Genomic DNA, 13,728 nt, shown 5'->3' on the forward strand with positions numbered 1-13,728 from the left:
TCACTGGCACAGGTATTATAATTTAACAAGTTACTTTCTGTGTGATAAATAAAAGACTTCATATTACTTTGTCACCTTTTTTTTTTTTTTTTTTTTTTTGAGACACAGTCTCGCTCTGTCACCCAGGCTCTAGTGTAGTGGTATGATCTTGGTTCACTGCAACCTCTGCCTCCCAGGTTCAAGCAATTCTGCCTCAGCCTCCTGAGTAGCTGAGATTACAGGCACACACCACCATGCTTGGCTAATTTTTGTATTTTTAGTAGAGATGGGGTTTCACCGTATTGATCAGGCTGGTCGCAAACTCCTGACCTCGTGATCTACCCGCCTCGACCTCCCAAAGTGCTGGATTACAGGCGTGAGCCACGTACCCGGCCTATTTGTCACACGTTTTATCTTTCCTTGTGTTAGCTTCTTAGCTTTATTTCTTTATTGTCCTTTTTTTTTTTTTTTTTCTTTTTTTGAGATGAAGTCTCGCTCTGTCTCCCAGGCTTGAGTGTAGTGGCACAGTCTCAACTCACTGCAGTCTTGACCTCCTGATCTCAGGTGATCCTTCCACCTCAGTACTTGGGTTTATGGGCACATGCCACTATGCCTGGCCAGTTTTTTTTTAATTTTTAGTAGAGACGAGGTCTTGCTTTGTTTCTTAGGCTGGTCTGGGACTCCTGGCCTCAAGCGATCCCCCCACCACCCCCTCCCAAAATACTAGTATTATAAGCGTGAGCCACCATGCCTGAGCTGTCCATGTCTTTTCCATTTATTTATGGAATTAATTTGTCTTTTACTAATGCAATGATCTGTTTAATCTTTTATTAAATTATAAAAATAGTAAATACTTTTAAATAAATAAGTGAAAAATTTCCTTCAGTCTTTAGACCCATAATCTTATCTCAGGAAATAATTGCTATTGAGAAAATGGGCCATATCCTTCAAGACACATACATGGTGATTGAACATCACTTCACATTTTCATATGTTGTGGACATTTGTGCCAATACCTATTGATCTATCTTAATCCTTTTCATGGTTGCATAATATTTTGTTATATAGATGTATCACAGTTTACTCATCAGCTGCTGTAGGCATTTAGGCTCCTTCTAATATTTGCTTTGAGTTCTTTATATAATTAAAAATTAACCCCCTCAGCCAGGTGTGAGGTCACACCTCTGTGGTGTTACAGGCAGGTCACACCTGTAATCCCAGCACTTTGGAAGGTTGAGGTGGGAGAACTGCCTGAGTGTGGGAGATCACCACCAGCCTGGTCACCATAGCGACACTTTGTCTCTACTAAAAATTAAAAAAATATTGAGCTACACATTGCACTGTACACCTATAGTCCCAGCTACTGGGGAGGCTAAGACTGGAGGATCACTTGAGCCTAGAATGTTGAGGCTGCAGTAAGCTATGATCACACCACTGCACTTTAGCTTTGGTAAGAGCAAGACTGTTTCTTAAATAAAATAAAAATTAGATGGGAATATTGCTCGAGCCCTGGAGGTTGAGGCTTCAGTTAACTGTGATTGCACCACTGCAGTCCAGCCTAGGCGATAGAGCAAGACCCTTTTTCTAAAAATAAAATAAAAAGTAACCTTCTGTTATATTTCCCAGTAACACTTTCCCTCCTGTGTTTCTGCTGGAAGCCCTTGCATTTTGTTTGTTTTTCACATACCATTTAAAACTTTTAAGTACTGATGTATGTCTGTGTCATCCCTCTTTTTTCTTTTCTTTTCTTTTCTTTTTTTTTTTTTTTTTAAAGAATGTGTTTTTGTCACTCCAGCTGGATCTACCATGAAAGACTTCTGAATCCAGGAAGAGAGACTGACTGGGCAACATGTTATTCAGGTACAAAAAGACTTGGACTATAACTCAAAAATGATCAAATAATAGTGCGTGCATCAAGTGCAATGGGAAGCTCTTCTGGAGGGTGAGAGAAGCTTCCAGTTAAGGTGACATTGAAGCCAGGTCCTGAAAGATGAGGAAGAGTTGTATGAGAGTGGGGAGGGAAGAGGGACGTGGAGGGATGAGGAATGGGCCGGGATGGGATGGAGTGAGCAGCCCAGGCAGGGAAACCAGCACTGTACAGACCTGGACAATGAAGATGGCACATTTTGTTCAGGGAATGGTGAATTAAGTGTGGCAGGAATGCTTTGTAGAGACAGTAATTTGCTTGTATGGAATTTTGCCCGAGACCTCATTACAGTTTCTAAATTTTTGTGTTATCATGCATCACTGTCCTTGTCAAACAGTGTGATGATCACAGTAACATCAAGCATAGTATTTCATTAATTCTCACAAAAACAGGTAGGTGCCACAGTTATCCCCATTTTATGCATGAAATGATGAAGACTTGGGGTTAATGAGCGATTTGCCCAAGCTCACATGGATATTAAGACTGAGTCAAATGTTAGGTCTGGTCAGACTTTAATGCTTGCCTTGTTCATGAGCACCATGCATTGTCTCTCCTATGCAGTTAAGCAGGTAGACAGGTGAGAGAATAACTCATGTTTTTCTCTACTCAAACACTTCTAACCAAATGTATGTGTGGAGTTTCTACACCGGTTCTCCAACTCTCTGGATACCAACTGCGTATTCCACAATTCCATTCCAACACTACCTGGGGTTAGTGCAGACCTCACAGGTTAGGGGCTCAGTCCCACAAGACCACCCTTACTTCAGATGCCAATTGCAAGTCCTAGGTTGTCACCTGTATTTCAACCAACCAGTTAGAAATCAGGGTTTCCCATGACTCTCTTCTTCAGTTTAGTTATTTGCTAGAACAACTCACAGAACTTAGAAAAACAGGTTTTTCCTTTTCTTTCTTTTTTTTTTTTTAAAAAAAAGACAGGGCCTTGCTCTGTTGTCCAGGCTGGCGTGCAGTGGTGCAATCATAGCTCATTGAAGCCTCAACCTCCAGGGCTCAAGTGATTCTCCTGTCTCAGCCTCTCAAGTAGCTGGAATTACAGGGTTCCCACCACCACATCTGGCTAATTTCTTTTATTTTTTGTATAGATGGGGTCTTGTTATGTTGCCCAAGCTGGTCTCAAATTCCTAGACTCAAGTGATTTCCCCCCACCTCTGCCTCCCAAAGTGCTAGGATTACAGGCATGAGCCACCTCATCTGGCCAGCTTATTTTCTGTTACTGGCTCAATGTAAAGGCTCCATCTCAGGAACAGCCAGTGAAAGAGGTGCACAGGGCAAGGTAAGTGGGGAGAGGCACAGAGCTTCCATGCCCTCTGTTGAGCACACTACCCTCCCAGCACCTCCTTGTGTTCAGCGACACAGAAGTTCTCCAAACCCTGTTGTTTGGGTTTTTATGGAGGCATGATTGATTGACCATTGGTAGCTAAGTCAATCTCCAGTCCCTTTTGCCTCCTGGAGTTCGGCAGGTGAGGCTGAAAGTTCCAAGCCTCAAGAAATGTGGTTGGGACTGGGTGCAGTGGCTCATGCTGTAATCCTAGCACTTTGGGAGGCCAAGGCGTGCAGATCACTTGAGGTCAGGATTTTGAAACCAGCCTGACCAACATGATGAAAACCCATCTCTACTAAAAATACAAAAATTAGCTGGGCATTGTGGCACATCCCTATAATTCCAGCTACTCAGGAGGCCGAGGTAGGAAAATTGCTTGAATCTGGGAGGCGGAGGTTGCAGTGAGCTGAGATTGTGCCATTGCACTCCAGCCTGGACTACAAGAGCCAAACTCCGTTCAAAAAAAAAATGCGGTTGGTTCCTCTGGCAGCCAGCCCTCCTCCTGAAGCAGTCTGGGAGCTTGCAGCCACTCTGTCAGCTCAACAGCATCCCACATGCATTCTTACCATGCTGCAGATCTGAAAGACCTCAGAGGCCCTTGTGTCAGGAAACTGGGACTAAGACTGAATATTAAAACAGAAAATGCTCCTATTACCTCTGTCACTAAGGACTTTATAAGAGCTTTAGAAGTTCTATGCCAGGAACCAGGGGCAGAGACCAAATGTATGTTTCTTTTCTTATATTTGAGACAGAGTCTCGCTCTGCCACTGAGGCTGGAGTACAGTGATGTGATCGTAGCTCACTGCAGCTTTGACTTCCTAGGCTAAAGCGATCCTCCACCTTAGCCTGTCCAGTAGCTGGAACTACAGGCGTGCATCACCATGTCCAGCTGATTTTAATTTTAATTTTATAAAGGTGGGGTCTTCCTATGTTCCCCAGGCTGGTCTTGAACTCTTGGCCTCAAGTGTTCCTTTCTCTTTGGCCTCCCAAAGTGTTGGGATTACAGATGGGAGCCCCCATGCCCACCAATCAAGGATCTTTATAAGAGAAAGGAGGAGGTAGGAGAGTCAGAATTAGAGAAGGAGATGTGGTGATGGAAGAAGAGGTCAGAGAGGGAGATTTGAAGATGCTGCACTTCTGGCCTTGAATATGGAGTCAGGGGCCATCTTCAAGATGAGTCAAGGAATGGGGGTGGCTTCTAGAAGCTGGAAAAGGCAAGGGAGCACATTCTCTCTAGAGCCTTCAGAAGGAATGCAGCCCTTCTGACACCTGACTTTAGCCTTAATAGACCTAGTTGGGCTTCTGGACCCCAGAACTGTAAGGTGGTAGATTTGTGGTGTTTCAAGCCACTAAATATAGGGTAGTTTGTTGTAGCAGCAAGAAAAAGTGAACATGAAGCTGGGGCTTTATGTTACAGTTGCTCATGCCTGTAATCCCAGCACTTTGGGAGGCTGAAGTAGGAGGATCGCTTGAGCCCAGGAGCTTAAGACCAGCCTGGACAACATAATGAGACCTCATGTCTAAAAAAGTTTTTTTTAAAAAAGGCTGAGCGCGGTGGCTCACATTTGTGATCCCAGCACTTTTAGGAGGCTGAGGGGGTTGGATCATGAGGTCAGAAGTTCAAGACCAGTCTGGCCAAGATGGTGAAACCCCATCTCTACTAAAAATACAAAAATTAGCCAGGTGTGGTGCCTGTAATCCCAGCTACTCGGGAAGCTGAGGCAGAGAATCACTTGAACCTGAAAGGCAGACTTTGCAGCGAGCCGAGATCGCGTTGTTACACTTCAGCCTGGATGACTGAGACTCTGTCTCAAAAAAAAAAAAAAAAAATAGCCAGACATTGTGGCATGCAGCTGTAGTCTCAATTCCTAGGGAGGCTGAGGCGGGAGGATTGTTTAAGCCTGGGAGGTTGAGGTTGCTGTGAGCTATGATTGCACCACTGTACTCCAGCCTGGGCAATAGAGCAAGACCTTGTTTCAAAAAGAAAGAAAGAAATGAGCATGATGGGAATGGGGACAAATGGCAATGTTGAGTAGAGTGGTCACGGTTGGCCTCATAAGTGAATATTGAGCAAAAGTTTGAGGCAGATGATGCAGCTGGCCAAAGTGCTGAGGGAAGAGCTCTGTAGGCTGAGTCAACAGGATAAAGGCATTAGGAGGAAACTCCCTGGTGTGTCTGAGGCTCTGGAAGGAGGCCAGTGGAGCAAAGAGAGAGAGGGAGCAAAGTTGGCAAGGAGGCCAGGAAGTTGCTGGGCTGGGATCGGTACAGATCGTGTAAGCCCTGGGACTCTATTCCTGGGGCTTTGGCTTTTACTCTGACTAAAATGGGAACCACCGAGGGGTTCTGAGCAGAGAGGTGACATGATCTGTCTCCTGATTTAAAGCATGCCCTGGCTGCCAAGTTGAGAAAGACTCTGGGAAGATTTGTGTAGAAGCATGGGGGCCAAACTGTGGCAACATCCCAGTGAGAGATGATAGTGGTCCTGACCTGGTGCACAATGGTAGTGAGAGATGGTCAGAGTCTGGATACATGTTGAAGTCAGTCAATAGGATTTCCTGACAGACTGGATGTGAGCTGTGAGAGAAGGCAGGGGTCAAGGTTGAGTTTGATTCTAATTGAATTATTAAGTAATTAAAAAAAAAAAAAAACCCTACTGCCTTTCCCAATCCTACGAAGTAAAGGATGCTAGATAAAAAAAATCCTAAGTCAGGCCAGGGGCAGTGGCTCACACGTATAGTTCCAACAGTTTGAGAGGCAGAGATGGGAGTATGTTTTAAGGCCATGAGTTTGAGAGCAGCCTGGGCAACATAGTAAGACCTCCTCTCTACAAAAATAAAAGAAAGAAATTTAATAAAATAAAATAAATATAGCGAGGCATGGTGGTGTATACCTACTCAGGAGGCTGAGGCAGATCTCTTGAGGCTAGGAGTTTGAGGCCAGCTTGGGCCACATATTAAGACTTCTCTCTCTAAAAAAATTAATAATAATTTTAAAAAGCCTGACATGGTGGTACTTGCCTGTATTTCCAGGTATTGGGGCAGCTGAAGCAGGAGCATCTCTTGAGCCCAGTTGGTCAAGGCTGCGGTGAGCTATGATTATACCACTGCACTCCATCCTGGGTGACACAGTGGGACCCTGTCTCAAAATACAAATACAAATGAAATGAAATCCCAAGTCAGACCAGTCCCTTCTAGGCTATGTAGGCCTTGCAACCACATAGCTGCATGATCGGGTTTGTGTGGCTGTGGATGAGGAGACCCCTGCCCAACTGTTGTTGGCTTTATAATCAGTTTATTTTTCAGTATAGTAATCAAGTATATTTCATCATACTTGATGGTCTCAGATATGTGTGGGTTTTGGAATTCCCCTTGGAACAGGTTGTAACATCTTATTTGCTCCATCATTCCATAATTTTAAAAATCTGATCATTGTTTAATAAGATCGGAATTGATATTAGACTACCTAGTCAGTTTTGATTATTGAGAAAATGAAATTGTATTGTTTGTACTTTATCCAAGATTGGTGTCATATTGGGTAAATCTAATCAATACTTGAACAAATGCAAAATTAGAGCTTTATCATGAAAAACTATGTCATTCTTGAAGAAGATGCCATTTCTTTTTTTCTTTTTTTTTTTTTTGTTTAAGATAGAGTCTTGCTCCTGTCGCCCAGGCTGGAGTGCAGTGGTGCAATTTTAGCTCACTGTAACCCTTGCCTTCTGGGTTGAAGCAGTTCTCCTGCCTCAGCCTCCCGAGTAGCTGGGATTATGGGTGTCCGCCACCATACCCAGCTAATTTTTGTATTTTTAGTAGAGACACGGTTTCACCATGTTGGCCAGGCTCATCTTGGACTCCTGACCTCAGGTGATCTGCCTGCCTCAGCCTCCCAAAGTGCAGGGATTACAGACGTGAGCCACCAGGCCCAGCCTCCATTTCTTTTTCGTAGTCTTTAATAAATAGCTGGTATTGTTGCAGACTTGCTATTTAGGCACTTAGGAATTTTTCACTAGAAGGCATGTAAAGAAAGACCATGGGCATTTGTAATGAATTTAGCATTCATTCTTTGCATGACTGTCCCCAGAGCTGTAACTTTACTAATGAATTGTTTCCAAACCACTTAGCTAGCAACCGAGCCTAACCAGCCACTCACCCTGGTTATTCAGTGCTCTTTTGTTCTTGTCTGTTTCTCCTCCAACTTGGCTGCACTCACAAAGTGATACAAACTTGCATTTGTTTTCCTTCCTTTTTAGAGACAGGGTCTTGCTCTGTTGCTCAGTATGCAGTACAATGACCTGGTCATGGTTCACTGTAGCCTCAAACTCCTGGACTCAAGCAGTTCTCCCACTTCAGTCTCCGAAATAGCTGGGACTCCAGGCATGTGCCACCATGCCCAGCTAATTTTTTCATTTTTTATCATAGAGATGGGATCTTGCCAGGTTGCTCACACTAGGCTCAAAACTCCTGACCTCAAGTGATCCTCCTGACTAAGCCTCCCAAAGTGCTGGGATTACAGGCAGGCATGACTACCTGTGCTATTATTTTAAATAATAGCTTTATTAAAATATTATTCACATGCCATTCACTTTATTTATTGAAATCTGCAATTCAGTAGGTTTTAGAATACTCAGAGAGCTGTGCATCGATCACCACAGTCACTTTTAGAATCTTTTATTACCCTATAGAGAAATCCATACCCCTTAGCCACTACCTCCTACTCCCCCCACCTGCCTTGGCCCCCAGCCTTAGGCAACCATTGATTCATTTTTTTGTCGCTATAGATTTGCCTAATCTGGACAAATAGAATTGTACAATATGTGATCTTTTGTGGCTTTTTTTCCCTCTTAGCACAATGTTTTCAAAGTTCCTTTATGTCATAGTGTGTATCAACATTTCATCGTCCTATTGCTGAGTAATACTCCGTGGTAGAGACACGCTGCATTTTGTTTATCTGTTCATCAGTTGGTGGACATTTGGGTTGTCTTCATGTTTTGGCCATTATGAATAATGCTGCTCTGAAGATTGTTGTACAATATATATTTGTGTGGATATGTATTTTTATTTCTCTGGGATATATGCCCAGGAGTGAAGTTGTTGCATTATATGATGACTGTACATTTTGAGAAACTGCCAGACTGTTTTCTTAAGTGGCTACACCAGTTGGGTGTGATGGCTCACACCTGTAATCCCAGCTACTCAGGAGGCTCCGATGGGAGGAATTGAGCCCATGAATTCAAGACCAGCCTGGGCAAGATAGTGAAACCCTGTCTTGATTTAAAAAAAAAAAAAAAAAAAAAAAAAACCAATTGAAATGACAGGAAAAGAAATATCCAAAGTGTTTACACGCTTTTATGTTCCCACCAGTAATGTATGTGGGTTCCAATTCCTCCACATCTTCACTGACATTATTTTTTTTTTAGATAGGGGCTTCTCTGTCTCTTAGGCTGCAGCCCAATGACACCATCACAGTTCACTGCAGCCTTGACCTCCCAGGCACAAGTGATTCTCTCATCTCAATGCCTGGCTAACTTTTATATTTTTTTGGAGTGATCGGATTTTACCGTGTCACCCAGGCTGGTCTCATACTCCTGGCCTTGAGTAATCTACCCACCTCAGCCTCCCAAAGTTCTGGAGTTACAGGCTGAGCCACTATGCCTGGCCTTCACCAACATTTGTCATTATGTTTTGTTTTTTCTTTTATACCTTAAAGCAGTATAAGAACAAGTGTCTTCAATTACAGGAAACAATATAATCCCAGGGCATTGGGAGGCTAAGACAGGAAGATGTGTTGATGCCAGGAGTTTGTTTTCTGTTTTTTTTTTTCAGACAGAGTCTCACTCTGTGGCCCAGAGTGGAGTGCAGTGGTGCGATCTTGGCCCACTGCAACCTCCGCCTCCCAGGTTCAAGTGATTCTCCTGACTCAGCCTCCCAAGTAGCTGAGACTACAGGTACACGCCACTACTGCCCGGCTAATTTCGTATTTTCAGTAGAGTCGGAGTTTCACCATGTTGGCCAGGCTGGTCTCGAACTCCTGACTTCAGGTGATTTGCCTGCCTCAGCCTCCCAAAGTGCTGGGATTACAAGCATGAGCCCCCATGCCCAGCCTGATGCCAGGAGTTTTAGACCAGCCTGGGCAACCTAGCAAGACCTTGTCTCTACAGAATATTTAAAAATTAGCCAAATGTGGTGGTGCCTGCCTATAGTCTCTCTCTCTCTCTCTCTCTCTCTTTTTTTTTTTTTTTTTTAACTTTTTGAGACATGGTCTGGCTCTGTCTGAAACTCCTGGGATCAAGTGATCAGTCCTCCCACCTCATCCTACCAAGTAATAGGGACCACAGGTGCATGCTACCGAGGTCTTGCTATGTTGCACAGGCTGGTCTTGAGCTCCTGGCCTCAAACAATCCTCTCACCTTGGCCTCCCACAGTACAAGGATTACAGGTATGAGCCACCATGCCTGGCCCCTACCCTGCCTGTTGAGAACCAAAAGAAGGATCCAAATTCTCCTTAGCTCAACTCGAGCCATTTCCTGATTGCATCATCAGCAAGGAGCTGGTTATTGGGCTGTCCAGACCTCCCAAGTGGCACAGAAATGAGGTGAGGGAGTTTTCCTGCTCCTCCACTCTGTGAGGAGTTGGAAGATGATGTTTACTCGTTTGCAGAGAGAGATGCCTTGTAGGCACCTTAGGATGGAGGGGACCCTGATTCCAATGTCATTTTTTTCTTTAGAAACAGGACCTTGCCTTGTCACTCAGGATGGAGTTCAGTGGTCCAATCACGGCTCACTGTAGCCTCAAACTCAAGCAATCCTGCCACATCAGCCTTCCCAGTAGCTGGGACCACAGGTGAGCACCATGACACTCTGTGAATCTTGTTGTGATTTTTTTTGTAGAGATGGGGCCTCAAGTGTGTTGCCAGAGCTGACCTTGAACTCCTGTACTCAAGGGATTTTCCTGCCTTGGCCTCCCAAAGTATTGGTATTACAGGCATGAGCCATTGTGCCCACTATCTCTGGTTCTTAACCTTCTGCCTCCCTCTTCCACTTTTAAAGAATGCTTGTAATTACATGGACTCTTCTAGATATTCCAGGATAATCTTGTTTTAAGGTCAGCTGATTTTCAACATTAATTTTATCTGCACTCTTAATTCCCCCTTCCTATGTAATTGTGCTGTGTAACATAGGACATGAACAATTGGTGGGGGTGGGGGTTATTACTTTGGCTACCACAGTAACTGTTTTGTGCTAGGTACTGAGCTAAGCACTGGTGAATTAAGCATGAATAACACACTCTCCCTAATCTCCATCCATTCATGGGAGGAGCACCTCACCTGCCATGCTCCTGAGAATCTGGGGAGTCAAGGAAGTCTTCCGTGAGGAGGTGATGCCAAAGCGGACAAGTGACAGAGGAGCTGAAGCTAGCCAGGAAGAGAGTAGAGGTTTAAGGGGAAGCGTATTATAAGCAGAGGGCATCACCCACTTCAGAGAGTCCCAGAGGAGAAAGATGAGGCTCAGCTGGACTCCATAGTAGGTGAAATGGAGAGGGGCAAGCAGTGAGGCTGCCTTGCAAGGCAGGGCAGAGCAGGGGCTGTTAAGGAGTCTGGACTTAATCCCGGAGGCAAGGAGAAGTGATGTAAATGGGGGAGTAACGTGATGAGATTCACGGATTAGAGACATGGTTCAGGCTGCTATAGCGAAGGCACCAGGAGGAGCAGATGGCTCAGTGGGTGTGCAGGAGACCTCTCACTGAGTTTAGGAAGAGGTTTTTAAAATAGAAGAAGTTTGAGTAATTTAAATGATGGTGGGAAGGAGCTAAAAGTGGGGGATAGGTTAAAGATACAGGAAAGTGGGAGGAAGAACTGACAAGTGAGGTTCCTGAGAGGGCAGGAGAAGAGGAGATTCCCATAGGGGGATTAATACTTTCTTTTCTTTTTCTAAGACAGGGTCTTACTCTGTCACCTAGGCTGGAGTTCAGTGGCATGATCTTGGCTCACTGTAGTGTAGACTTCCCAGGCTCAAGGGATCCTCCCACCCCAGACTCCCAAGTAGCTGGAACTACAGGTGTACACCACCACCACACCTGGCTAATATTGTTCTTTTTTTGGGTAGACACAGCGTCTCACTATGTTGCTCTGACTGGTCTCCAACTCCTGGCCTCAAGCGATCCTGCTGTCTAGGCTTCCGAAATTGCTGGGATTACAGGCATGAGCCATAATGCCTGACCTCTGCTAGTTCTGTATTCTCTAGAGATGTCTTTACTTCGTGCTAGTGTGTCCCTCATTATGCTGATCCTCTGTTAAAATTAATACCTTTTTTTCTTTTGAGATGGAGTTTCACTCTTGTTGCCCAGGCTGGAGTGCAATGGCGCTATCTCGACTCACCGCAATCTCCGCCTGCCGGGTTCAAGTGATTCTCCTGCCTCAGCCTCCTGAGTAACTGGGATGACAGCCATGTGCCACCATGCCCAGCTAATTTTGTATTTTTGGTAGAGACTGGGTTTCTCCACGTTGGTCAGGCTGGTCTCGAACTCCTGACCTCAGGTGATCTGCCTGCCTTGGCCTCCCAAAGTGCTGGGATTATAGGCATGAGCCATTTCGCCTGGCCAAAATCAATACTTTTATATTAAATTGACATATATGTATTTTTTTCTTTTTGATACCGGGTCTCACGCTGTCACCCAGGCTGGAGTACAGTGGCACAACCTCTGCTCATCGCAGCCTCCACCTGCCAAGCTCAAGCAATTCTCCTGCCTCAGCCTCCCACGTTGCTGGGATTACAGGTAAGTCCCACCACGTAGCTAATTTTTGTGTTTTTTGTAGAGATGGGATTTCACCATATTTCCCAGACTGGTCTCAAACTCCTGAGCTCAAGGCAATCCACCCACCTTGGCCTTCCAAAGTGCTGAGATTACAGGTGTGATCCACCTTGCTCATTCCAGTTTAAACTTTTGAGTTGTTTGTGTCTCCTGATTGGACTCCTACAAATACAGAATTGATGCTAGGAAGGGTACCAGGAGATAGACCCACACAGATAGGATTTGGGAATAGGTTTGGTTATCCAAGGAGCAGTGCTGAACTCCTTCCTAATGGGATATAGGATGCTGGTGATTTCCAGGAAGTGACCTCACAATGACTCAAGCTACCACTTACTATTGATTGTGGTGAAATGCCAGGTGAAGCGTATGCCCTGTGAGCTTAGGGGTGCTACAGTTGACCACTGCCACAGTAAAGATGACTCTGAAGAATGGCATGGGATGGATCCTTTCGAATGCACTTGAGCAGCGGTCTCCAACCAAAGGGCCATAGAACTGGAGGTGAGCAGCAGGCGAGTGAGGGGAAACTTCATCTGTATTTCTAGCCCCTCCTATCGCTTGTATGACCACCTGAGCTCCGTGTCCTGTCAGATGAGCAGCAGCATTCGATTCTCATAGAAGCACGAACCCTGTTGTGAAGCATGCATGCGAGGGATCTAGGTTGTGCACTCCTTATGAGAATCTAATGCCTGATGTTCTGTCACTGTCTCCCATCACCCTAGATGGACAGTGTCGTTGCAGGAAAACAAGCTTAGAGATCCCACTGAGTCTACATTATAGTGAGTTGTAGAATTATTTCATTATATATTACAATGTAGTAATAATAGAAATAAAGTGCACAGTATATGTAATGCATTTGAATCATCCTGAAATTATTCCCTCCACTCCCAGTCTGTGGAAAAATTGTCTTCCACACATTCACTCTGTTTTTTGGTAGAGACAGGGTCTTAATATATTGCTCAGGCTGATCTCAAATTCCTGGCCTCAAGTAATATACCTCTCGGCCTCCCAAAGTGCTGAGATTACAGGCGTAAGCCACCACCCTCAACCAAGACTTATTCCTTAAACCAAATAAAAATTAAGTGAGATGACTTGAGACCCGGTGGTCGAGGCTGCAGCGAGCCCTAATTGCACCACTGCACTCCAGCCTAGGTGACAGAAAATAAAAAATAAAATAAAAATAATGTCTCAAAAAATAAAATAAAATACAAATTACCCTTTTATGACATTCCCAGTAACTTTCCCTCCTAAATGTTCCCCACAAGTCTTTGAATTTTGTTTAATTTTCACACGCATACCATTTAAGACGTTTAAAACTTCCGTCTATCTGTGTCATCCCTTTATTTCAAAAGAATGTTTTTTTGTCACGTCCAGCTGGATCTACCATGAAAGACTTCTGAATCCAGGAAGAGAGACTGACTGGGCAACATGTTATTCAGGTACAAAAATACTTGCACTGTAACTCAAAAATGATCAAATAATAGTGCATGCATCAAGTGCAGTGGGAAGCTCTTCTGGACAGTGAGAGAAGCTTCCAATTAAGGTGACCCTTGAAGCCAAGTCCTGAAAGATGAGGAAGAGTTGTATGAGAGTGGGGAGGGAAGGGGGAGGTGGAGGGATGAAGAATGGGCTGGGATGGGATGAAGTGAGCTGCTCAGGCAGGAAGACCAGCACTGTAC

General features: G+C 44.6%; 2 long non-coding RNA genes across 9 annotated transcripts in view; one reads left to right on the top strand and one right to left on the bottom strand.

Moving 5' to 3' along the window:
- The window catches only part of LOC139362890 (uncharacterized), a 63,811-nt gene that overhangs the window by 43,130 nt on the left and 6,953 nt on the right, over nt 1-13,728 (bottom strand). The window contains exons 1-2 of one of the 4 annotated variants that reach the window (XR_011622443.1): nt 12,122-12,294; nt 10,569-10,655 (exon numbers count right to left, since the gene is read on the bottom strand). This is a non-coding gene — a long non-coding RNA (uncharacterized lncRNA). Of the gene's footprint in view, nt 1-6,262; nt 6,385-10,568; nt 10,656-12,121; nt 12,295-13,728 lie in introns of those variants that run through there. The other 3 variants (XR_011622442.1, XR_011622441.1, XR_011622444.1) reach the window with 3 other exon arrangements.
- The window catches only part of LOC139362892 (uncharacterized), a 42,640-nt gene that overhangs the window by 23,199 nt on the left and 5,713 nt on the right, over nt 1-13,728 (top strand). For 4 of the 5 annotated variants that reach the window (XR_011622456.1, XR_011622457.1, XR_011622459.1 and 1 more), the window contains 7 exons: nt 1,775-1,839; nt 6,275-6,329; nt 9,667-9,836; nt 9,969-10,084; nt 11,919-12,016; nt 12,334-12,550; nt 13,424-13,488. This is a non-coding gene — a long non-coding RNA (uncharacterized lncRNA). The remainder of the gene's footprint in view (nt 1-1,774; nt 1,840-6,274; nt 6,330-9,666; nt 9,837-9,968; nt 10,085-11,918; nt 12,017-12,333; nt 12,551-13,423; nt 13,489-13,728) is intronic. The other variant, XR_011622458.1, reaches the window with a different exon arrangement.

The sequence above is a fragment of the Macaca nemestrina genome, chromosome 4 (assembly GCF_043159975.1).
Source record: "Macaca nemestrina isolate mMacNem1 chromosome 4, mMacNem.hap1, whole genome shotgun sequence".
NCBI lineage: Eukaryota > Metazoa > Chordata > Mammalia > Primates > Cercopithecidae > Macaca > Macaca nemestrina.